We start from the raw sequence: 27,786 nt of genomic DNA on the forward strand, positions 1-27,786 counted from the left end.
AAGGAAACAGCCAAAGTCCCCAAACCTGTATACCTGGAGTCAAATTGTTAAAGCCTAAGTACAGGTACCAAAGCCACCTGATTATGAAAGGCATTAAGCACTTACAGATTGCACTTAAACCCTTGCATTAAGGCAGCAATATAACGCTCTGTGTAGCTGCCAGCACATGGAGAAGGGAAGCCTACCTTTTGGGGCAGAGACAGGCTGGAAGGGACTCTCTCCACCGGCTCCCACGGCCACATCCAAAGCAGTCAAATTGCATCATTAGGCGCCCAGACAATACCTCATGTAACAAGTGTTGTGATCAAAGCTGCTGGGAACTCAACCTATAATTATGTCAATAAAAGTCAGAAGCAAGCATACATTGTTCCCTGGGTGAGATACATAGGAAAGCTCAAGAAAACTTCATAAATGTATTATGGCATTAATCTTCTACAGCATACATAGTAGAAGCAGACACAAGATGCCTCAATAAGTTTTCTAATAAGGTCTTTTCCCAAATCAAATTGTAAAGTCTTTATTGATTATTAGCTGCAGCAGGCTGGAGAATCAGCTTTTGACAAAGTATAACTGGAGAGAGTTGAGGATCTGATGTGCTGCATCATGTCATAAAAGAGAGAGGTATCCTCCTTGAGATTTCTGGAGCAGGGCTAAAATGTAAAAATCTGTATTTTAAGGAATTTATATGCTGAATACTTAAAGCCTTCTGATATTGATGGACACAAATGAGTGCGAGTCTGGGGACAAACCTTCAGATTAATTCTTACTTCCTCCTTACTTTCCCAAATCCAAGCTCTTTGTGGGTCCTTTCTCAGGAAGACCGCAATTGTCTGAATTAATCTCCCCCATCTATCAAAGAATATTTCTCCAGTGCTTCTCATTATTAAAAAGCTGTACAACTCTCATAGAACAAACTACAACAAAACCTCATTCAAAGCCTGTTATGCTATGTTCCACCTGACAATACGAATGTTTGAGTCTATTTCTCATTACATTATTATCATAGCAAAACTCAGTTACAGAATTACTAAAAAAAAAAAAAAAAAAAGATATTTCTTTTTGGCAGCTCGCTACCAGATTTCTTTATCTTTGTGTTTTCATCAGCTCTGTCTTTTTCTGCATGTTTGATGTTCTGCAATACAATACACACAAAACCAGGAAAGAATGGCCTTACTTTCAGATATATAGAACAAAAATGACTAAGCACTGATTTTTTTTTTCCCCCTCCAAGTATTTGCCTGACCTTTTGCTCTCTTCCAGAACAATGAGACATCCTCAACTAGCATAAAGCAATCTCTCATGAATAAACTCATCACGATACTGACAATTACTGGCTGCAGCCATAATGATTTCTCATCCAAATGGAAACCATCAGCATACGAACACTTGTCAAGCAATTTTTTTTTACTTCTTGATCTTAAACTTCCAAAGTCTTCTGTGCATTTGTCCATTTCTGATGCTACAGCTGTACAGAACACCACCTTCTGAAGCTGTTCTGTGTTGTTTTTTTTTAGGGTGGTATGAGATGAAGCAGCGGCATCTTAACAGAAGTTTGAAGCCTCAAACAATCCTGGAGCTCTTTACTCAAGGGGAGTTAGCTTACTTTGCAGCCTTCGGGGACATAAAATAAAGGTTGGACCAGATGATCTTTCAAGGTCTCTTCCAGCCTGGGTTGCTCAATGTTTCTATTAAAATATTTTATGCTATTAATATGATTCAATGTAAATGAACTTCTAGCTCCACTTTCTTTCTGGAAAAAGATAGATAAAAGAAAACTACAACTTTCTTGATACTGTTCATTTGAAAAGAAAAGGAGCAGCATAAAAAGGAAAATAGCAATGCTAATTTCTGGGGCCAACGATTGTACATGTTTTGATCACTTTCTGAAGATGACCAAATATATTTTGATAATACATTCAACTGAAAAATGCTGTTTGTGTCAACATGGATTCTATTTATTTTTTTTTCCCACAAAAACCCTTTTTGGTGGCTGCCAAATGATGAACTTTTAATAAGAGAAAAAAAAAGTGTCCACATACGTACAGATATTGTTGATTTTATGCATTCAACTTTGCTTTAAGGTGTTGTGGTTCAACCTGCCAGCCATACACATCCCACTCAGAGGTGGATTTAGAGACTCCCTGCACCTGGCTTTTGGTCTCTGCCACAGGATTGAGCAGCTGGAACAATTTCACAACCCTATGCCCATGAAACATATTGTGTTTTCTGATGATAGCAGAGATGGAAGGATCACTTGGATCACACCAAATTGCTGAGGATTTCCCTTCCCAAGAAGGATGAGGTTTGGATGCTGGGACAGTCCTCTCACACCAGAAAAGCCTGCGGTGAAAACAGAGAGGCTTAATTCAAACAATAGAGCTCACTACTGGGCTTACAGCATATGGGAACAGAGATAAGAGAAGTGCCCAAGCAGTTCAGCCTCGAATTCTTCACAAGAAAATAGATGTGGCCTTATGAAAAACGCAGATGTGGACTTGCACTGGTGTCTTGCTCCAAAGGACTGCTCAGCTACTAATCTGTTGTACATCTCCCAAGAGAGACTGTGAGAGCTGATGGCATCCAGCAACAAAGTCCCCCACTCCACTTCAAGCAGGCATCAGAAAAGGTTGCTGCAAGTTTTGAGCAACTTCAGCCATACAATGAGAAGTTAAGTGGACAAAGCACATCTCTGGTCTGGTCCTTCTGGGTTCAAGGGGAAAATGAGCATGACATATAGTTGGTGCTTGCTGGTTAATTTTGCACTTGCTGCCCAGGGTAATATATTACATAAGAGCAGCCAAATACAAATCACTCAATCTGACGATGAAGAGCTGGATCATGAGCTCTGGTTCCTGAGCTGTCCTCCCTGCTGCACAGCTCTGCGTCGCAACCATGCTGCCCTTCTGCCAGCTTCCTCTTCTCCCTTTACCTTTCCTCAACACATCCTTTACACTAAAAGCTGACAACAAACCCATTTTCTGCTCAGAGAACATTCTCTCAGAGTTGCTATAGCTCTTCTTAGCTGTAAGCATCTGTGGAAGAAGTTATGATGCAAGGATGGCTTGAAAGCATACCGCCTCTCGTCAGACATAAACAAATACCTGTTCCTTCAGATTACACCACTTCAGGGAGTGGAGGAAGCTGCATTACAGCACTATTTAAACACAACTGTTATTTTACATTTCTATTGAGAATTATTTATCAGCAATAAATCCTGTTGCTATGTCTGAGAAATCTTTGTATTTAATACATGTGCTGTCTTTTAAGGAAGATTTAAGGGCTCTGAAATGGGTGGCAAAATAACAAAATGCAATTACTGAGTGCCCTCTAGTGATGATAGAAGAGAAAAGCTCTGCCTGTGTTTCAGGTGGAAGTCCTGAAGGACAGTGCCACACACGCTTGTGGTGAGGAAGTTCACATTTTTTAATTGATCTTATCTTCTGTGTGCATTTCATTCTTGCATTTACATAGAAATGCAATTTATAGCATTTTGATCAAGCTCAATAGAACAGTCCCAGCAGCACAAGTCAAGAGCAAGATACAGCTTTCTTCTATACTAGACTTGGAAAAAAAATAAAAATCAGATGTTACACTCTACATTTATCCACTGTTGTTTTACTTGCTAAGCCAGACAAACATACTGAATCCTTCCTATTACTATTGTATATTCTGTACAGCAGCATCTTATAATACAGCGGCATCTAGCAGTCCCATTGCACTAGACAGTAAAAAATAAAATCCCCAAAGAACCTATATGTTAATTTGAAACAAAAAGGAAGGTAGGTAAATTGAAAAAAAATAAAAATAAAAATTGATAGAGACTTGAAATATGAGCATGTTTTCTGAAATAATAAAATACTAGATGTCAGTGAAGAAGTGGGGATACCTGGTCTGGACTAACTGCTCCCATTTGGTGAGTTCTCAAGGACAGCTGTGGCTACAGACATTCCTTTTTTACCTAACAACCCTGTATTCCTCATTCCTCTGCTGAGGAATTGTCTTCTCACACACACACCATGACCAATTTTTTTTTGGGGGGGTACATTTTGGCAGCCTTGTATTTCTGTTCTAGCTCAGGTTTTAAGGCAAGAATAAGGCTTGGGTTCACTGGAGTGGAGATGGAGAGTTCCCCCCAACCCACCCCATTCCCTTTATTCTGCTTCCTTCAGGTCATTTCTTGTGCACAATGTTCATGGTTTTACCCAGGCTTTTCATCAGGCCCAGTAATGCAGGCTTTCAGCCAAGTTTGACAGTACATTTGACAGACCAGAAATCATTGGATTTTAAGACAGTTTATGAATCTGTGAACTGCATTAAAAAACAAACAATTCACAGAGCACATGTCTTAAGGTATGAATAATTCAGATATCTTGCACTGTTTCAGACATATTTTTTTCTCCTCTGAAGTTCCAGCCCATTTGTGTTAGCATTACAAAATACACCACTTGTGAAAGAGATATAAAATATCTGACTCATAAGGCCAGTATAATTCATAAGTGGTTGATAACAATTCGTTAATTAACCTCTGTGATATTCTGTTAGCTTCCCTGTTGGTTCTTAGAGGTGGGGGAGAATGCTTTCTTCCGATGACGGAGCATCATGTGAGCATCATATTCTATAATTATGGCTGCTGCATGTGACTGATTTCAGTACCATTGACTTCAAGACTATAATTATCAGGTTTCTTTATGGATGAGTCAGTCATCTAACTGTATGATTTAATTTGATTTATCACCATGCTATAACATTTGCAAATCAAGCACTGTAGGACAGACATTTTCTGGTTATACACTCACGTATCGGAGTTATTTCTAGAGCACACGTCTTTGTAAAGTCCTTGTAATGGCACTATTCCACACACATCTAGAGAACCTACAGGAGCAGTCAGTGAAGTTGCCAAAAAGAGTAGAAATATAGCGCAGTTACCGATTTATCAAAATTCAGTTTTTAGATCAACAATAATTTATATATTTTCTTGAATCCACAAACTTCAATACTATAGTAAAGATGCAGGAAAAATACACTTCTCTCCAAAATTGTTATTTCATTTCATTCACCATGTAAAGGACTTACTACAATGTCAAACAATTTGCTACCCTGGGCATAGAGGGAAAGCTCTGCAGGATTTGCAGGGCATGCCTGCCTTCTAATTCTCAACAAAGAGGAAGACAAGACTTAATTACCAGTCCCAGAGAGTCTCAGCCTAAGACTGAGGAACACGCATCGCAAACATTCCTTCTGGCTGGGAAGATACTTGACTGTCATCCCACCCACCCAGCCCAAGACGTTTTTAACCGTCTCTGCAATACCAACACTGCACATGTCTGAGTCAGCACAAAGTGACAGGCTTGAAAAATAGCTAGCAAAAACTGATGTCAGGTCTAAAACATTTTACTAGAGGAATAGCTTTTGTAAGTTTAAAGAGCTTGCTTTCCTTATGAAAAGAAAATGCTTGAATGACATGCACACAATTTCTAAGCATACATTTACAGTCTCTTGCATTTTGTCAGTAACCTTTTTATGTATGATATAGCTGTAATGATCTGTACAAAGTGTACTAAATGTGTATTTGCTTCCCAATGAGGCTTATTTTCCTTTCACCACAATGGTGGGGTGGGGTGGGGGAAATCTGTTAACAGAGAGTGTTTCTTAGTGGAAAAGGTATAGAAAATGTGTCACTCTGAATAAGCCTTTTCACCCCTTCTAAGCAAGAGTACAATTTGGATAACAACTTGTGTATTGAAGAGTAATTTACAGATTTTCTTTGGAGTTTTTCTTTACACAAAGTGGATCTGTTTAAGTGTCAGAAACGTCTCACATTTATTATCCTGAGTACACATTTAGGTTAATTACAGGTACACTTCATACCACTTCTGCGCTATCACTGGTCACTGCTTAATTCAGCATGAGTTTCACTCTCAGCCAACTATTTACTGTATTAAATTGAAGAGTAAGAAAGATTTGAATTCTCTATTTTCTTGGCATCATACTGTTTTGCTATCTCTAGTTTGGCCAAAACTTTTCAAAATACCAACAACAGAATTTTGACCATGATAAAGAGTTACACCATTGCACAGAAGGTTAATGAAAAACGACACAATGTTACTCAAAAAAAAAAAAAAAATAAAAGTGTTATACTCATTTTCTGAAGAGATGCTGGCTTAGAGTTGTTATACTCACACAGGTAAAGCTCCCAGTGAATGCTACACCAGCTAGCTAAGTATTACACAGTAATCACTCTGTCAAATATGAGCTGCAGCTAAATAATTTACTAAGCACAAGGGCTGATTGGAAATTCAGTGAGATAAAAACTCATGAAAGATACGATGAGCTGGCAAAATGATTTTTGAGAACTGCAGCACACTTGAAATCACCAGTATTTTGCAAGCTTTTGTCAGGTATGCCATCAATAACATGCAACTATATGATTAAGGGGACTGCTTTCATAATCAAAGCAATCTCAATCAGTGAAAATACTCAATGCGTTTTGCAGAGCTAATTGTAATTTCAGGTAGGGGGCAGGCAAAAGTAGAATGGGTCTTTAAGAAAAAAGAACCAGAGATGGGCTACAGACGAGATTTGCTACTCAGTATGTCATTTAAAAACCATTAAAGCTAATGTACTTTGTATTTCAGTCTTAACATGACATACATATAGGAGAACAACCAAGAGTTTGTGGATGTGTTTATAACCTACAGAAAAAAAAAATATTTTGAAGACAAATTTTTTAAGTTCTATAAAAAGAAGGTTGCTTTCTACATCACAATTTTTCATCATCTCTATTATGCACAAAGTAATCTTTCATCAAGTGCATTTACTTATTAAATAAATAAGGAAAAATGAGCATCATTAAAATTTCCACTAATGAGAACTTTTTTCTTCCGTGAAATGTTAAGCAAAATATATTATAGTTACTGGAATAAAATATAATTTTTGTGGGTTTATTCAGCCAATCTCCACAGTCTATCAATGAGTGAAACTTGAGTTTTGTGCTCAAATGAGAATAAATAAATAGTAATTTAAAAAGTTAAAAAGCTTCCACATGTGCAATTTCATAGAAGTACATGCATGAAATTTATGCATGTACAGGTGTCTTTAAAGGTAATTTTATTTCTAAAACATGTATACAAAATACAATGGCATGTGAAAGTGTTCTAGACATCCTCAGAAGCAATAAATAATCACCCAGGAAGAAACTTATGAAGAAATAAATACCTTTAGAGTTCCAGGCTCCTATTAAACCTGAGTTATTCTCTGGTGCAACTTCCACACTCAGAAGATATAAGGGAAAAAAAAAAAAAAAAAGAATTTCTGCTCATTCAGTTCATGCTAGCCCACTCTAATGCCAGAGGCTCACCCCAGGAGCTCTGACATGTCGCTGCTGCCCTGTGGGAATGCAGCAGCAATGGAGACTCCAAGGCAGGTGCTCAGCTCGGCTCTCCAAGGATGTGCCACTGGAAGCACTGGAAGCTTTTTACCTGCAGGAGCTATGAAAGGACAAGCCGTGACCTTTACATGGTCTTCAACTTGATTGTTGAAGGTGTCTAAAAATCAATGCCTTTCTTGCTTGCATGAATACTTTAATAGCATACATCTCTCCAGAGGGGGGGCAAAATAAGATAAAATAAATAATAAAAAAGAGAGATGATAGATGTAACTGCAGAATGGTTTATACATTTCATAGTGACTTTTGTTTTTATTTTTTTTGCATGTTTGTTTTTTTCCTTGTTTTCAGGGTAGCAGTCACTCCATAGCTCTCATTTGGCTGCATCAAGCCCAGCACAAGGCCACAGAAGAGAACAGCAAACTAACCTCCCATGGTGAGCCTCTGAGATCAAATCAAGTGTACTTCAGTGGCAGGATACTCTACTCATGACTGCTCCTTCAAACTGATTAAATAAATAATTAAAGCAAGCATTAAACGTTACTAGTTGTTTTAAAATAAAAATTTCAGGCCACCTTACCCAATTAATAAAATCATTGGTTCATTTCCACTTCCCTGATTCTTTCCTCCATTTTCTGTTCTTAGCTTGAGTCACAAAAGCTGTGCTCAGCTTTTTCATTATGTTCTCATCTTGGCAGGAATCTCGATGACCACTGTGATCAACAGGACTCTCGGTACAGCATACTCTGAAAGCAATTCTGCTCTTGTAGACCCCCAAAGGCTGCAGAACAGGAAAATCTGTTTGGGTGGAAACATGGGGAAAGTAGGCTGAAGCACGAGGAGAGCAATTCCTATTCCCCATACCACAGAATTCAAGCAGAAAATTATGCATTCAAGTGGTATTGAGATCCTGCCTTTGAGATGATGGTACATTCTTTCCAATTACTGTGATTAGAGAGAATCAGAGAGAAATTACCCTGTACAAGACTGTTATGTGTAAAAGTAAAAAAATAACAAGATAGTAACAAATTACAAAACTTAAGCTACCCTGATGTTCAGCCCATCATTATTATATTCCTTACTACGTATCCAAAGGCAGATTTGAAATAATTACTGCGTGCACACATTTTACCGAGTGGATTACATTCATATATAGTTACAAAAAATAAAACATAATGGCTCTGTGACAGTCAGAAAGTTAAACCTGGGAACGATGCACTGAATATTTTAATAAGAAGCAATAATCAAACCTGACTTTATTCCATTTGAAATATTTAATTCCTATAAATTTAACAGGAAGAGAGTAAAGCAGTAATTCCAGAATGAATAATGTCTTAATAAGTCACTGCTCAATACCATATTGGAACACATGTTTTCCACAGGTGCTACTTGTAGCTACTTGTAAATTACTACGAATACTTAAAGATATCAAAGATCTAATCTATCTGAATGTAGTCAGTCTGGAAAAGAATAGCATAATGCTTTATATATCTCCTCTAATGAGTCCAGACAGCAAGAGCTGAATGAATAAGCCAGATATTAGTTCTGTACTGAACTTTCAAAAATTAAAAAGTAAATGTTTCAAACACAATTGACCAAAATTACCTTTCCTTCAAGAAAACTGCACCAAATGAAGACATTTAGCCTGATCTTTGAAGCTACAAACCACCATCTAATCTTACATAAATCACATTGGATATACCTGTTTTATATTCCACACCTCAAGAGCATCACTACAGAATGCATTAATATTTTGAGCTCATTGGTTGAGAGTTAGGCCACATAAAATTTACACAGCTTCACTTGAGCACTAGTAAACTGGAAAGAAAAAAAAATGCAAAAGCCTTTCTGTGCTTATATTAATGCAAAGTGGAATTTAACAGCCCCAACACAACAGTGAACCTTATGGGCAGAAGCCTGCAAGAAATTCTCCAACCACACAGTGAGACTGGCAACAACTTCTGTTCCTGACAGCCTGGCTAGAGGGAATTGCCATGGTTCAGCAGAGGTTTTCCAAAGGGACCTTTATTTGTATGCCTGATTTTAAACAGATAATATCTCAAAGTATGCACACTGAATAAATATTTGATGGTGTGTTAATCATGGTGACATTGACTACAGTTTCCAACTAGACTTCTTAAGAAATACCTTCTTTGGGAAAAAATAAAATAAAAAAGATTATCATTCGTAAACCTATACATCTAAACTACAGATTTGCAGTTGCTCCATCACGTCTAAGGATGAAATGCAGCATTATCATCACAAGCAAGAAGTCCCCAATGAGACACCACTATATCAAAAATTCTCCATTAATACATTACAAGTAATTTTAGAGTTTGCCACCTAAAGCATTTTAACAAATATCAGCATCTGACAGATGACAGACATTGTTTATCCTCTCACTGTGCTCAGAAGATACAGTAACGGGTGGAAGCATAAGCCACAATGTAAGAAAAAAATCACCTGAATCCAGTTTTTGTTTGGAAATGTTTTAATGCATTCTATTACTTCCTATGTACTACAGGCACAATGATTATCTTTGTTTGTAACATCCCAAAACACGTCTGAGAAAATTGACTTCTCTTCTTCACCTAGCATTTTCATTACCATTTTGCTCTTTTTCACATTAGTGAGCACTATTTTTCCAAGGCTCATTTTGTGGCAGAAGATGATGCTTGGAAGATACTTTTTATAGACTCCTGCTATAGTTTGAAATTCACAAAATCATTATATTCTGATTACCTGAAACACACACAGACTTTAATAATGTAACGATTACATGGGTCAAAAATACAAGGAGAATGAATTGCTTCATCAAATTTTAAATGATTAAGGACAAGTGATTTTGATTAGCTAGCTCTGCTACTTTCATCATAATAACATTGGGAAATACTGCTAACAAAATCCAGTTTATTAACCCTTTTACCTTCTAGATGCACTGAGATAAGCATAGAATCTATACTGAAAATAGGGGCTTACAATTCCTTCATAAGCATATATTTCGGGGTCTTCTTCTGGGGAACCCATCATAGTTCAACTAAAAATAAATAGCAGCACAATAGAGAAGTTATTCATAAGGTATTTAAACATCCATAACTTTCTGGCCTAGAAGGATAGGTACATTGTTATGAATGCTTTCACGAACCATTTATACACCCACGTATAATGCTGAGTATGTGACCAGGAAACTGTGTTATCTTTCCTGCATTTAGCAGCAGAGCTAGGTCTGAAGAACATACGATGAAGATCAAGGTTAAAAATTTAAAAAGGTTAAAAATTAAATTCACTTGGCTTATACTAAACATATATAATTACTTGCTAATTACAGAAGTGGCTTCTGAGAAAAAAGATAAGGTACTTAATAAACCTTGTTCTGGACAGCACATGGTTATCACCCAATTATAAAAGCACTATTGCTCTCAAGATCTTCAAAATATCTCTACATAAAAGACATCTACCTCTCATTAAAGTTTTTTGCTCTATTATAAAAGCATTTTCTATGCTTTAGCAGAGATGTCTTCTTCATTTTTACACTGAGACGTAACAAGCACATTTTAAAGATTTTGTGCTATTCTGGAAGTCTAGTTTTCACTATTCAAATTCACTAGAGAATGAACAAAGTAAGGGGTCATGAATTTAACATAATGCAAAATTCAGTACAGTTACACTTTCAGATATTTTTCATCTAAAAAAAGATCATTAATGCACAAACTATCAAGGAAAATTCAAAACAAGTTGGAAACTACCTTTCCATACCATATAAAAAAAAAAAAAAAAGACAAATAGCAAGGTTCAAATCTAATCAGCAAGTTGTGAAGTTGTGACAACAGCCAGAGGTAGGCAAGGTAACAAAACCTTAGTCCTGGGAAAGACCCATATTCTAGTAACATCACTCATGCAGCACAATCGTGACATAATCAAACTTATACGCTTAAATGCTCTACAGTAAACAGGTCAAAAGACTATTGCTCATCACACAGACACACAAGAAGAAGTTTATACCTCCCAACCTCCAGCCACAATGCTCTACAGGAAACAAGGCTTGCTCTCTTTCCCCTGGGGGAAAAAAAAAAAAAAAAAAAAAAGAAAAGTGAGAGTCTCCCAAAGGCAATTGAAAATGCGAATCTAAAACAGGTGCTCTGAGTTTCCCCTAGAGAAACTCTTCTATGTCCACCACTTACAACCCTTCCCCCAACCTCACCCCTTTATAATTACCAACATGAGCTTTACACATGACTCTAAGCAGTTAGGAGTGCCTGTTGTACTGGCATTTCAAGTTGTAACAGACTTGTGGAGATGTAACTGTCAAACCAGTTTAACAGCTAGATGAAAGCAATAGGGATTGAAAGATTAAGTAGCAGAGAATAGATCTATCGATTTCTTATGGGATGGATCAAGGCAAAGGAAAGGGCATCAAGATGCCAGGCTCCAATCTGATTAGAATAAAAACCATTTCTAGACAGTAGAAATTCATCACTAGACACTGAGATTAACCAACAGACAAGTACGAATATAATACAGACTTCCCAAACCCTGAACAACAGGAATCCATTGCAGGAGGTATTGATCCTGCTTTACCACAGCAGCAAAGGGAGCTGGCTGAGATCCACAACACCACGGCTTTACATCCCTTTCTGGATGCTCTAAAGCAGCACATGACAGTGGGCTCTGCTGCTCTCCTCTGGCTGCAATACCAGAGTTCTTCTCAAATGGTCATAACATTATAGAAAATGGGCTTTAAGGACATCTCAGGGACTTTTTTTTTTTCAATAAATTGTGTCTCTCTTTTTTTTTTTTTATAACCAATTCTCTTGGTAAAAGTTTCCTAAAAATTATCAATTATCTCAGTATCAGGGGAATATGTTTATCCTATCTTTACGTACTCCTTTGGACTGTAGGCAGTTCAAAACAGTCAGTTCTATATATAGGTACTAATACTATAGGAAGTGAGATGTTTGCTTCCAAGTTACATAAACGTGAGCCATAAAAAAAAAAAAAAAAAAAAAAGCTTTGACAGCTTTACTACAAAGAAAAATTTACATTACACAGTCATGGAACCATGCAATGCCCAATGTCTATTAAGAGAACACATCAAAAATATAGATATAAAACATACACCTTACTTTTGTCTCAGTACGTTGCATGATTTTTATCTCCTGTCCATAAATAATGGAAGCATCAGCACATTTGTCTGTGCACAATAACAAATCCCATCCTCTTGGTAATTGTAAACACACTGAAGCTTGTTATTGACCTTGTATAAAATACTGACACAGGAAAAATGGAAAAAAAAAAAAAAAAAAAGAGAGAGAGAGAGAAACAAAGTTTTTTTCTCCTCCAACCATTACATCCAAAGCCTAACCTGAACTAAAACACAGCTGAATTTATAATCTGTGAAGTGGAAGGAATGAACAGTAATAAAAAATGAGCTGAAAAATAAAGTGTGGAGCAAATATAAAATCTAAATTTAATCTAGTAAGGTGTATCCATCCACATAATGACAATTTACATGCATATTTTACTTGATTTAATCAGTCTTAGCTTTAAATCTTAAAATACTGGTCACTAATGAAAGAGAATTTATTATCAATCTGTACAAATAATACTGCTGATTTTCATAAATAATCCATTTATATACCTTTGGACATTTGAATGGCTAAATTCATTAGGCACTCAGCTCTCACCGACTGATTGCCTACCTCCTTTATGTCCCTTTGAAATTCCCTATGTTAATGCAACACTGCCAGTACAAAATAAATTATTCATCTGATTTAGTAAGCACATTTCCTGAAATGTTCTTCAACTTGAATGAATGTTTGAAAATATATTTTTCTATAATGATAATACAGCCATAATATTTTGACATAAAGTATCCTTTCCCACGTTATCAGTTCTCAAGGACCATAAAGGATTGCACTTACGTACTCTATTCAAAATGCTCTGAATGAAACAATTCTTCCAACATACCTCTTAGAGGTAACAAAGTGCTATATCAGATCCAAGGATGCATCAGTTTAAAAGGACCACAAAACTTTGTGTACAGAAATATTGTGTTTGATGGGCCATAAGGGATAAATTGAGGGGTCTGAACCACCATAGATCAAAACAGGAGACATACAGCTTCCACTGGCAGTAGATGCATGTAAGGCACATTTTAGTGTCTATTACAACACTATTTTTCCATGCTAATAATATACTAGAGAAATTTTAGATGCCTGGTGCTACAGCAAAGGCTAATCTATTTATGAAAGATCTGTATCAAAACCCATTCATCCATTGATGATCCTGTCCCAGTGAGGCTGGTAGTATGATGTATATGTATACTATTCACCTGTCCACATGCTCCTATTTTCCAACTCAAAGGCATACAGTTTTGGAAACTAGATAATTGGGCTTCAAAAAGGACAATTCTTATCCAATTCATAAAATAAATTTCTATGAAAATTAAAGTCCTGTTTACAAAGCCACATTACAGAAATGTTATTAGGAAATAGGTGCCTGGTAGTGCAATGTAAAACCAGACCAACCCCAAACAAATACAGAGGAGTTAGCCTGCAAAATTGCTCATGCAAAATGTTTTTTTGTTTTTTGTTTTTTTCTCATGCAAATTATTTTTAAAGAGGTGATACCTCATGTACTTGCAGTATTTTTAAAGAGGTGATACCTCATGTACTTGCAGTACAACTGCTTATATCAGGAAGAGTGTCTTATTTGTTGAAATAGCATCCATGAAATGTGGAGGACAAACATTCTGGTCTCAACATTGGATTAGGTGAGGAAGCACAAACACTTGAATGGGAGAAGTTTTAGTTCTGCTGGATGATCCCTCTCTCTCTCTTTCTATCCTCAACATACTAATGCCATTGACATCATTCCATATTACAGTATGATCACATGCAAAATGTTCAAGTACTACTGTAAAAGTCTTGTTTTCCAGCCTTCCCCACCAAAAAAAAAAAAAAAAAAAAAAAAAAAAAAGTATTCATCATATATTCATCATATTATCTTTAATGTTTTTTATATAGGTTGTTAAGACTTAGAAAATGTACTTGTATGTTCAGCATCTTGTATAATTCTTATTAAGTGATGATCACTGAGTTATTAATACTTTTCCTGTAACTGAGATAGAATTTCCTTTTCATTAGACAAAGTAGTTTGCCATATAAAATTAGTGAAATAATAACCAATTTCTTATTATAATAATGCAATTTCAAAGTAGCTGTCTTCAGATAATTTGGGGTCAATTTGACGAACAGTAAATACTGCCCAGCTCAAACCATCCAGATTTGCCTGCTGGCACACACTGTACAGCTCAGTGGATTGGGTAAATTGGCACCATGGTTTCTTTCATCTCATTCTAGTTCCTCCTCTTCACTCCTCTTCAAGAACAAGAATATCTGGCTTGAGATCTCCTTTCACTTTTATATTATTATTATTATTTAACAATTATTACATGTATTTTATGTTCCCCCATATTTCACTGTGAAGGGGATAAATCCTTATTTCCCTGTCACTAGAGGTCTTCGAGGGGGATTAAACGAACACATGCATGTTTCTTCTATTCACTGCTTGAGACACTTGTGTATTGTTTTTGAGTGATCGTTAACAAGCACCGTGAGCCCAACTGAATTTTTAATGTGGCAGGTAGACCAGCCAGCAGTGCAGTGACAAGTCCTTGTGAGGCAAGAAAGTGGGCGTGTGTGTCCCCCAGGCTGCAAGGTTGGAGTTGAAGCAAGCAGAGGAGAAATAATAAACATCTACAACATGTTTTAATCAGCATGTTCCAAAGGTCCTTGCATTACATTTGTATAATAGCCACTTCCCCTTAAAGATGGATATTCGTCCAACTCCCAGAAACAGCAAAAGCCAATAGCAGTATATTATAGCTGAAAAAATTAAACCTTATAGATTTGTTTTCATATACAGGTTTGCACTGAATTAGACGTGCCAATTGAAATACTCATATATTTAAGAACCAGTCAACTACTTTAATTTAATTTTGCATTAACAGCCTAGCTTTAACAAAGTATAAAGCATACTTCATATTTAAATGCAGGTTGGTTGACCCATGAGTCTTCATGGAAACCAGGAAAAATGAGACATTGCAGGTTTGGCAGCTCTAGCTACTACTAGAAAATATTATAGGGTTTTAATATGTTTTTTATGCCTTCAGAATCAAGTTTGGACTGTGGAGTTCATATTTTCTCCAAAATATACTCCTCACCTTGAAATTATTCCCCATCTGGGATATCATCACAGAAAGTAAGTATCACAAATGGGGATCAGGCTTTCAAGTAGAAAATTGAAGCACATAATAAGACAAAAGAAAAGCTGTATTTCTTCACACATCATGAAACTGATAACATATAAAAAGAAAATAAATTTTGCAAAGATATTCACAGATGTGTTTTTAACTGTATTTTTTTTTGAAAATTTCTAGGACATACCACCTGTTATTTAGATAACCAGTTCAAAAGAAATAGTCTAGCTTTATTTTTATGCATCCATAAAGTTCCTTCCACTAAATGTTCAGTGAGGTATCAGACAGTTAACTGTGAAAAACAGAACCATAAAACTAAAAAGTAAACATGGGAAGAATATACAAGCTTTTTAAAGAGATACATTAAAATGAAATTCTGCAACTATTTTAGCCAGTCTAATAAATGTATTTATTTCTGTGTGGTACAGAATATAAAGAACATCCAAGATACAGAAAATCTATGGATATTAAAAATATGCAGTGAGTTCAATCTCCAGTACTATTTGGGAAATGTTGATAACTAAAAACTGAACAGCCTATTAGATTTTAAAAGGGTTGTTTTAATTGGTAAAATGTTTAACAAATTAAACATTTATAAATTCAGCCTTGTGTGGTTTTCTCTGTGTGTGCTCATCACTACAAATCCAGACCTACAGGAAATTTTTTTAATGGGTGACTCATTGTTGGTTGGAGTCAAATCAGGTTGAATTATGTTAAGAAAAAAAAGTAAACATGAACTGATAATATCAAGTAAGACTTCTGTTATTAATCAGGAAAAAAAATAAATGTGTGTGTGTCTGGAGGGGGTCAAGAGAATACTTGTAATAGAAAAAATAATTTATTTTCTCTTACTTTCATTTTTGTATCTTCAGTTCCATAGTTCCAGTGCTAAGGAAAAAAAATAAATAAAATAAAATAAAAAATCCCCTAATGCATTTCCTCCAGAAGCTCAGAAGCTTTAGAAGTGTCACGAAAGGTCCCGATGGGGAGCCAGGAGGCTGTCACACTGCCCGGGCCTGTGCAGCAGACCAAATCATGCAAAAGCTGGTTAAAGTTGTTTGCATGAGCTGCAGAATTCAGAGCAGTGGTCATGAACTACCACAGCAGTGAGACGAAATCCTCTGCGTGTGCACAGTAAATCCTTTTTGACAGGTTGCTGTGCATGATCTTGTACATCGGCATCAGCCATGCACTGGCAGCAAACTGCTGGAGTCTCCTCTCTGGTGGGGATAAGGCAGACAGAGGCGAAGGCAGGTTGTGGAGACTGACATGGGGTTTGGACACTTCTGGCTCATCGCAGTCTTGCATTACATTGCACAGCAATCTGACTTATGCAGAGCAGCCTGTTTCCTCACAGATGGCCAAGAAAGAGGCTCATAATCTTGGAAAAGCCTCAGACCTCTACAGGATTATGGAAAAATGAAGCAAGCGTAAAAATATGAAACCACCACTTTCATCCACACACGAGGCATGGACACTATGATCTATGTGCAGTGCAAGTATGTATTCTGCTGCTAACAGAATATGCAAAGTCTGAACGAGTCACTGGTTTTTAAAATACATTAATACAATTCTGAAAATCAAGCCCACAGTTTGGATATTAAGGATGCATGACTATTTGCTGTCCTCGTGAAAGAAATCACTTTATATCAACTGTGAAATTCATGAGCAACTACCTACTTCTATTTTGTTTAATTTTGGGACATTTGTGATAATAACAGGAGGAATGGTAATCATGTGAGCTGCACTATACAGGGTACAAAAAAAAAAAAAAAAAAAGGCAAATTTATCACACCAAAATGTAAAAGCTAAGAAAGTCAGTCATATTTTTTTTTATGCTCACTGGCATAACTTTCCAACAACTATAAGATTGGCCTTTTCTTATAAAAATGATAAAACCCAGTGCTAAAAAAAAAAAAAAAAAAAAAAGATTAATTTCAGATAGGCAGCCCGAAACACGGATGTTCAACAGAGCCTCTGAACTATTTTCTCCTATCTGAAGCACTCAGGTCTCACGCATGGTGTAAGCAATTACAACGCAAGGTGGAACATATGAGCAACACCAAAATTTCTTCCAGAGAAATAGCTTATCATCCTTTCCTGCGGGCCCAGGTCTTCCTTGCTCTGAAAATTTAGTGAGGATCAAACAGATCTGGCAGTTCTCAGTTTAAGCTGCCTGGATGCTACCAGATACTCAGACTGAGGTTGATGAGCCCATAAAAATGGATTTAGGCTTTAGTACTGGATCTAAATCATCAAAGCACGATGATAGAAATGCTGATCTTTGTATTCAATCCTCTGCCAAAAAGTTTAACTTTTTAAAGGCAGTCTTCACATTGGATCAAGCATTCAGAGGGAACTGCCGCCAGATCATTTTCATACATTCTTATGGGTATAAGAGCTGTGTCTTGTGTTAGCCTGAAAGGAACACAGTTGTACGCATGTGCCTGATCCAGCTCAAACCTGAATTTCTTCGTCATCCAGAGAAGTGAATATCCAGATCTGACCGTAAAGCAGCAATCCATAGGACTGTGGCTGGTATTCTTCAAGGTGCAATGCTGTCCCGAGGATTTCAGTGATGGGAGCTGGCATGTTTACGGAGACAAAGTAAAACCTAGAGATGCTATCTAGAAGAATTTACAAGGATGGCAGGGAAAGGTAAATAATGTTTCTTGTTCAATTTGTGCCTTAAAAGCCCTTGATCTATCTGTTCATTTTGGTACTCGCGATGAAGGGGAGAGTTCACAGCATCACTAACCATGCAGCAATGCACACATGGGGAAGAGGTGAATGGCATCACTGAGCCAACCTGGTGGCACACTGGAGCAGAGCTCCTCCAACCTGCCCCAAGAAGGTGCACTAGCAGCATCAACACAGGGTACAGTTGTTTACTATAAATCCAGAGTAAACATTCATGTATACATTTGGACATAATAGGAATCTCAAATTTACAAGGTATATATATATTTTATATATTTTTACAAGGTATATATTTATAGAGCTGCAAAAACAAGTCACATGCATTCAAATCCGATGGGTTCACATTACGTACATTCATGCCTGTCATTAACATTTGTAAGACTTTATGTGAGCAGTTGTAGTTCATGTGAATACTTGGGAATTAGTCCTTCATTCCAAAAGATAAAACTTAATGAAGAAATAGAAATTCACTTTCCAACAAGTTAATTATTCTTAATGTTGCATACTACTGCTGCTCAGCTTAATGTTTTAAAGACCCTAAATTATCCAACCTGACAACCACAGCAGGACTTATGTGACCTAATGGTACACTCACTTTTCAACACAGTAAAATCACGCGTTTGTTTTTTTTTCCATCAGGTTTTCTAGCCACACCACTAGCCACATTATGTGTGCAACTCGAAGTCCAAGAACAAGGGGCTAATGGGACTATTGTAGTCACCATCTCTAAGCACTGGGCAGGAGAACAATGTCCCACAGACACACCAATATTCCCCATGCTGCACAACATGTCTGCAAGACAAATAAGCTTACATTTATGAAACAAAAAAACATAGGACTTCCATTGTTCATTTGTAGAACAAAACTATTTTACAAAATTTACCATAGGATGACTTACCACCCAGTTTTGCCAAGCAGATTCCAGCCCTGCTGTGCTCTGACAGGCCGCTGAGCGGTGCCTGCGCCTCTGCAGTCACACAGCTTGTTCCCTAATTCTGGACATTTGCTATTCTGCCACCGTTCTCTAGTTTTCTGCTTTCAGTGTAATATAAATTGCTTGTGTATTTAAATTTCTAATCAACGTGGTGGAAATGTTGTACAATTACAACATTAAGGGGACTTTCTGTAATTTGAAAAGGAAATTACACAATTTAATTAAATTTTAGTGCTGTCAAACCTGACCTATAGCACTGATTTATTTCTAGGTACTCTAAACCAAAGCCAAACATCCAGCAGTAGAACCACTTTTCCCTTGTAAAACCTCATTATACCTTTGAGCTCTGCCATAAATTTCAAGATGAGTAGTCTTATTTATATTTGTACTTAAAGAAATACCTGATCCAAGTATGGGTTATCTTCAAATGTTTCTGTTTGGGAAAATATTTTAATGACATTGTCAATAAGGAACTTTAAAATGGAAACATTAGTAAATGTTCATTATTTTAATTTAAACATTTTTGCCAGAAAGGACATCCAAGTGTCAAAGATGCTGGTAGAGTGGAAAAATCTGAGTGCCAAATGGCTTTGCAGTGGAGTCCAAACAACCAACCTTTTGTAAATAACTGATTCTAGTCTTTCAACTTATTAAAGCTGAAATCCAAGTTCTCTTGATTTTTCTAACTATTTCAGAATTAAATGATAACTCCCCGGCTTTTGGGGTTAACATTTGATTCTGACATGAGATGTAAATTTAACAATCCACACTAGCATTAGTCTAAATTGAAATGCATGAAAGGCAGCTGAGAGGAGGAGTAGGTGTTGATCAGAAGCCTAACATTTTTAACTTTGCACAGCTCCTTTTTCAACAGAATTTTTATTTTTCTATAAATATAGTGCTGTATCATAAAGCCTTTTTTCTTCTTTTTTTTTTTTTTTTTTTTTTTGGTAGCTGATAAATAATGTATGACTAGACATAAATCTAGTCCAAGTCTAGCTTTGGACATTCACAGCCTCCACTGTAGAATAAATTTATAACTGACTGACTTTAACAGCCTTCTTTTTCAGAAGTTCAAAGCATTCTGTACCTGTCTGCACACTTTGTAAAGTTTGCAGTACCTGGGTGATTTTTAACCTTTCTTAAAGAATAAAAATAAATAAAAAAGAAAGATAATAAAAATAAAAATAATAATAATCAAATAAAATAAAAATAACTGTAATGCTGATTCCTTGCAGCTTGGACTAGTCATCCTGTTCTGCATTGAAGCTACTTGCATCAAGAGCAACACTGATACTATTTAAGGATATTTCCAAGGACCGGGCTTCTAAAATAATGGTGAGAGGCAACTGTTTTCTTTGGAGGCACAGAAAGGCATACAGGTCTCTTTGAGTACTTTTTGCACATCCTGTGATGGGTACCTTGAACAAAAAAAAATGGACAGCTGCACAAACAGCTCTACAGATACTGTCATGAGCCCTTCCAGGGTGACAAGGTGACAGCTCTCCCTTCTCATCCTCTGCGAGTCACCCTTGGAAGTGCATTTCCACCAGTGATTACATTTTCTTACTCTTTACTAGGTTAAGACTTCATGCAAAAAAAACAAGGAACCGCAAGTACACGACATGATCCCCACAATAGTTCTTAGCAAAACCACCAGCAGGTGATTAATGCAGTAACACAGGATGACGATGCAGCTTCTGCTTAAATATTGGAAGTTATCTACGAGCCCAATTGCAAACTTTAATGAGAATTGTCTCTTCCTGAGCAGAACCCCTGTTAATCTATTCCTTTCCCACTTTATTCCCTTTCTTTGCTCAGCATTGCTGATAGGGGATGTGTTGTCACTTTGGTCTGTGAGAATGAAAAGCAGAGAAGATATTCCTCCCTCCAGGTTACCCCTTCAGAATGGGATCAGAAGCCCAAAGTATAAGCTCAATGTATATTTACAAATATTTCCTTTCCCCAGAATCTTTATACTTCATAGTTCTGAACGACATGTGGCAGTAATGACAATGACAAGCTTTCTAAAACCACTGCTGCTTTTGGTAAATTTTAACATGTTAAATGAAACATTTGTAAGGAATAATTGAGTTTGCAGACCAAAACACTGAGCTCACTTGGCATTTGTTCTGCCAGGGTCCCTTTTTGCTCTCAGTGACATGGGCACAGGTCTCACTAACTTGCAGCAGTAGTTATTTAACAGAGGGCATGACCTTCTTAGAGCGAATACATTAATAGACTACATGCTGTCAGCTTTGTAGCCACTGAAAGTCAATCAATTATTTTAATGAATCAGGAACTGGAAAGGCAGAAGGCATTTATCTCTACTTTTAGAACATTTTAGAGACTTTTTTTTTTCTTTTTTTGGACACAGAAGATGAATCAGAACCAGTTTTCAAGTTAACTTTCTTAATTAAATCACTTAAATTACACATAAAAAAAATCCACCAAAATTTAAATGTCTTCCACAAGACCCAGGGCTAGAAGCATCAGCCAGCTAACATCCTCCTATTTGTCCCGGACTGGGACAAACAGCTATCCTGCTTCATGTGGGAGGTCACAGCATGAAGTGGGCCAAACTGCACGCTGTTGGGTTGACAACACCAGAAAACTGGGAATGTTGAAGTGCAGTGAAATATCTCAGTCCCCTCCTTGCTCTTATTTCCAGGCCAGAGAAGGAATAAACAGGAATTAGCCCCTAATTTTTTAGTTTTCAGATATTATATGAAAACAGATAAAGAAAAATTATTCTGAAAAATTCTTAGAAATGGTTAATGCCAAAAGAAGGCATTATATAATAAGGATAAATAAGAATAAACCTTATTGAAGCAATACATTGCATACATGCAGAGGTTTTGCTGAGAGGGAGAGGATGGCATCTCGTACCTGCTCGGGGGCACTCCCTGGGATGGGTTTTGCAGGAGGAGCTCTCAGGAGCAGAGCACTTGTTGTGATGCACCTGTGGAAAGCTCGGCAGTGGCAGCTCGCAGATGCAGGAAGAAAGGAGCAGCTCTCAGTTTCTGCTCCTGGCAGTTTGCATCCCCTCAGTCTTGCTTGGAATAAAATAAAATAAAATAAAATAAAATAAAATAAAATAAAATAAAATAAAATAAAATAAAATAAAATAAAATAAAATAAAATAAAATAAAATAAAATAAAATAAAATAATAAAATACAAATAAAAATAAAATAAAATAAAACAAAATAAATTTTTTCCAGTACTATCAAAATATTCAAGTCTGACATGGTTTTAAGTGAAAAGCTATGTTCCCAAAAGGCAGAGTATGAAAGGCAGAGTATGGTTTGGATGAAACCAAGAGAACTGTCTCAACACCAGGAGCAGGTTCAGCAGATGTTAGGTCCTAGTTAATTAATCATCATCACATATAAAATCATTTTAACATGAGAACAATTAATAATGAATAATTTATCCATTATCAAAGTATTTATAAAACCTCTTCTGAGACAGTAAAATAGCTGTTATTTTTTCATATTCTCAGACTCATCACTCAACATTTCTCCAATCTGTGGCTTTGCGCACTTGGCAACATGAGCCCTGCTGCCCACTGGGGACAGCTTCACCACTCCATGTGCTGTTTGCTTTACAGGCTAGAAGTCAGTACTCAGGCAGTCACATGGGAGGATTTGTGCATTTGTGTGTCTCAGAAATATGACACAAGCTGCTCTATTACTGAATTCAGATGCAAACCTAGACTACATGTCCCTGAAAGACAATGAATCTCACTCTACAGTTCAACTATCCACATGTGAATGAGTCATAATTTTGCTTCTCACTACATTTTCAGCAGTAATATTTGATTTCTCAGACTTGCCTGGAAAGCAAACATAAAAGACATCAACATGTCCAAAGCAAATTAATTTGTATATTAAAAATGAAATGTTAAATAAGTTTTTCTGTGCAATATTTACCAATGTGTTGAACTATGCAACAGAAGAGTTCAATTACTGAGAAGCTTTCCATAAGACTTTTATACATACACACAAAAATAAATGTGTATATAAAAAATATATATATAAAATATAAATATCCTCTAATATATATTACAGGATATATATAAAAATATGTATCCTCACTTACCAAAGCTCTGAAGCTGAAGAAGAGCTTACCATAAAACACCATGGTGGATACAGTTTACCTGGTTTTAAAATGATTAATTGGTACCAAGCAACATTCAGGGATGTCTTGCTCTATAGGGAAAATATTCAGCTGTTTCATCTTTCTGGACGGATAGGATAAATATACAGTATCCTTCAGATTCATGCTGGCAAAAGCTCAAGGTTTCAATGTGAATTTATCTTGGCCATAGAGTTTAATTTCAAAGCTTGTCTCACCATTTCTCCATTAGTATTACCGTATTGATCTCAACAGGTTCACAACTGATTTATACCGATGAGACATGGGGCATTTTTCTGCACTCGTGATTGATGTTATGGGAGATGTTCCACAGGAGTGTTTGGGGTCAGACCAGCACTAGGTACTGCTGTGAGCCTGCGGTCAGAGCCAGGTCCCTGGTGCCCTTCCAACCACACCAGTAGCAGCAGCAGCAGTGGCTGCAGCAGCACAAGGACAGATCCATGCTGCACCTGTGAAGCAGCCAAAAGAGGAGATACTTGATAGCAATGATGGTCAAGTATATTTTATTTTTAAAAAGAAAATTTATGAAGCCAATATATTCTGGGAAGCATAACATTTGTTCTAAATACATGTAGATGTGTAACTATGGTATATGGAGTCTTTATTCAATGCAGTTGCTGCTCCTCGGCAACACCTTTCCTTTTAAATATTCTAGGATTGTTATCAGTGTATTTCCTACCAAATTTGAACAGCTTCAGTACTTTGTTCTTGTTATATTTATTTTTCTGTTTTAAATCAGGTTTCTAAATTTAGATAATCTGTCTGTCTTCCTCTTTGTTAAATTTGTTCTCAATTAATAAGACACTTCAGATTTGCAAAATGCAATCACATGTTAATAAACCTGGGCCTCTCTGTAGCAACATCAATTAGAGAAAGTATTTCTCTTTCAAAACTAAATCTGTATGTTCTTCTGTTCTTTTTGTGAAGCAATCTGATGAGAGTCACTAGGAGTTTCAAAAGAAAAGTAGATTGAATATTCAAGAACAAAGAAAAACAGATAACTATATGGAAATTTTAAGGAAAAAAAAAAAAGTGTAAAGACGTTGGCTTGTTTTGAAGTTGGACTCTTCTAAACCTCTGAAGTCCACTTCCCTATATAAATAAATAAAGAGTATTTTGAGATTCTTTGCTAAAACTTTGTAATGTTTCACTTCAGAAGGAAAAAATAGTCACCAGTCTGGAAATTATTTTTTTAATCCTTTTTTTTTTTTTTTACACGTAAAGTTACTGATTCCTCAAAACCAAAGATGCCTCCAGAAAGAGACTAATTTCAAAATTCTCAAAACTTTTTTCACATAAAACAAATAGTTCCTCAATTTGAAAAAGAACTAAAAATCAAGATGTGAAATGCTTTCTTCTAATGTGGGATGTAAATTATGAAAAAAATATCAAGGAAAAAAAAAAATCATTTCCTCATTTGCATGGTTATTGCATGCTCTGGTGATCCAGTGCAGCACAGTGCTGCTTGTAGAGAGCACTAAATTGCACCTCTCAACTTGTGCAATGACACAATGCAATTGTCAGAAATCAGAGAAATAAAAATAAAAATAAAAAATGCTCTCCTGTTTCAAAATGCTGGCAGCAAAAGAAGCACTAAAGCACTAAACCATTGGTCACAGTAGCTGGAATCAAATGAAGTGTAAACCACCTTTTTCATTGACATCCATGATGCACTTGGTCCAGCCTCTGACAGCAACCTCTGACAGCCATCTAGGAAGAAACTGACCACAGAAAGCAGGATCTGATTTACATACATCCCCATAAAAACAAACTCTGGCCTGGTACTCACAGCAAAACATCACAGACAGCTGCGACTGCTGCCCTCCCCAGGGGGGGCTGCCTTCCCCTGACAGCTCCTCTACAACCAGTGGGCACCATGGCAAAGACAGTGACACCCCACCCGTCGGGTGCACACTTACAACATTATCCTACAGCCTTTCCCTTTCGGTATAATCACAGACTGACCTGTATAGGTGTGTTTATGGGTGTGCATGTGCAAGCAGACAAGGATAATTCTGACCCGCTCCTTGGCAGCAGCAGTGCTAACATCTCTCATTCTTTAAAACTGAGCAAAGAGGGTGGCTTTTTGTTGCTGTTATTCTTCTTGGTTTAACTTAGACAAAGTGCAGAACTGACTAAGAATGTCACCTAAGAATAACAATCTCGTGATCTCTGAAAATGGTATGCAATTGTCTTCAGTAATCATAGGGATTTCTTTCTTGCCCTCTCCTGCATATACAACCTTACATAATCTACTGCTTGCCTTGGTGGTAGTTTCTTTTGAAATGAATTCATGAAGAAAAAAAATGCATATGAGGGTGTTGGAGAAGAGATGATAAGAAGAAAAGGAGCAACGTTAGATAATAAGAATATTTAAATGTAATTTATTTGCTTGGGCCTAGGAGCATTATAAAAACAGATGGATTAAAAATATTACCAATTACTTCTGTGCACTTCTTTTGCATCTCTTAGGGCTGGATCTATGCTCACTGAAATTAAAATTCCCATTGATCCTCCCTCATCCTGTTATCAGATCAGTATCAAGTAAAATACATGTTCATGTCCTACCTGCAGATGGAAAACAGCACAGGTTCCTCAAGATGTTGCAGTGATTCCTCAGGTAAGGGTCACCCATCACCAGTCCTCGCCAAACCATGTAGGAGGGGTGAAGCCAGTCCTAGCCACCTAATGAAGGAAACCAGTAACCATGCATAGTCATTAATTATCCACTGATGTAACGTGCAAGACAAAGAATATCCTTTGTGATCTCATAAATGCAGACTATACTATGGTTATCAGATATCTCTTTGCCCTCCTGAAAGATTAGTCTCTTTCAGGAGGGCAAATCATTCCTGAAAAATGTAATTAATAAAACCTGATGAACTGGCTGCTTTTATAAATTTTTCTCTTTGTCCTTCAATGACTTTCACTGCTGGTTTCAGATATTGTCTCAATATAATACACCCCAGACTAGAGTTCCAAATACACAGAAAATGAAGATAAGCACCAGACAGCCCCCTGGAAGTTTAACTCTACATCTTAACACCACATCTCTACATCTTAACATCTTCTAAAAATATGGCTAATTCTGTTTTAGGTATTTGCAGCTTAAAATATAATCAAAGCATAGATAGGTACAGGACTGTGGATAAAATAAACATATATGCTACTGCAAAAGTTTTACAACACTTTAGTTACAGGGTAAACTACTTTTCTCTTCCAATACAGTTATTGTTTAAAAATGAACTATTAGTCTAGTTTCTTAAAACAGATATTTTGTTTGGGACTGAGCACAAAAGCTGCACCTGACATGCTTTCTTAAAGGCCTAGGACCATAAACACAGTGCAATGGGTTGCCCACACCCAGTGAGCCAAAAATATGGGAAACCAGTTACTTTGATGCAATGGGCCAGCTTGCAGGAAGGAGATCTACATGTTCAGTATCTGACTTTCAGTTTCTATTGACTATGCTATATAGCAAGCCAAACATAGCTTGAATTAACATAACACACAGTGTCAATTAATTGTATTCCCCACGACGCTGCTTCTCTCAGACAGGAGGGTCATTTTCCATCAACATTTCATGTGCCCTTCTGCTTATCTGAATTTTAAATTGTCATTCATCTGTTCAACAAGCACCACCACCTTCAACATTAATATCTGTCTTATCCAAGAACATGAAAAATAACTCTCAAGGAAAAATTGAGGATATTCAGTCTCGTTCATTTATCATAAAAAAAAATCTCAGTGATTTGGCCATGGCACCTAAATACCTTCAAGAGGTGAAAGCAGCTATGGGTTTTCTTGGTGCAGAAAACAAATGAGGGCAAGTAAAATAAAATAAAATAATAAAATAAAATAAAATAAAATAAAATAAAATAAAATAAAATAAAAATAAAATAAAATAAAATAAAATAAAATAAAATAAAATAAAATAAAATAAAATAAAATAAAATAAAAATGTTCAAAGCAAGAAATAGACGCACAACTATAAAAGTTTCTGGAACAAACCACCAGGGCAATCAGAGGTCCTCTGTCTCCTGAAGATTTCCCTGCCACACACTATGCCTGTCTAAAGACCTCCATGACCTGGGTTGGACAGGTGAGACTGGATGAACCAACTTCTCCACAGTCCAACAACTTTCACAAGTCCACCTTTGCAAGTAAAATGGAATTAGACTAATATAAATTCACAGGTGACTCTTTTTGCCTCACATTCAGCTGAAGTTCTACAAGGAAGACAACAGCATGTTTTATTTCACTGCCCTGTGGGGAATCTTTCCACTCAGTTCAGTAACAGCTTCTGGGGCATATCCCCTGAAATCTTAACTTCAGAAGCTATGGTGAAC

The 27,786-nt window shown here is 36.6% G+C and overlaps 1 long non-coding RNA gene across 5 annotated transcripts in view; it reads right to left on the bottom strand.

Moving 5' to 3' along the window:
* The window catches only part of LOC311442309, a 58,726-nt gene extending 36,462 nt beyond the window's left edge, over positions 1 to 22,264 (bottom strand). For all 5 annotated transcript variants that reach the window (XR_014696556.1, XR_014696557.1, XR_014696558.1 and 2 more), the window contains exons 1-4: positions 22,168 to 22,264; positions 11,387 to 11,440; positions 7,965 to 8,182; positions 186 to 326 (exon numbers count right to left, since the gene is read on the bottom strand). This is a non-coding gene — a long non-coding RNA (uncharacterized lncRNA). The remainder of the gene's footprint in view (positions 1 to 185; positions 327 to 7,964; positions 8,183 to 11,386; positions 11,441 to 22,167) is intronic.
* Positions 22,265 to 27,786: the final 5,522 nt, after the last annotated feature.

This window comes from Aythya ferina (genome assembly GCF_964211825.1).
Source record: "Aythya ferina genome assembly, chromosome: 10".
NCBI classification, from domain to species: Eukaryota; Metazoa; Chordata; class Aves; order Anseriformes; family Anatidae; genus Aythya; species Aythya ferina.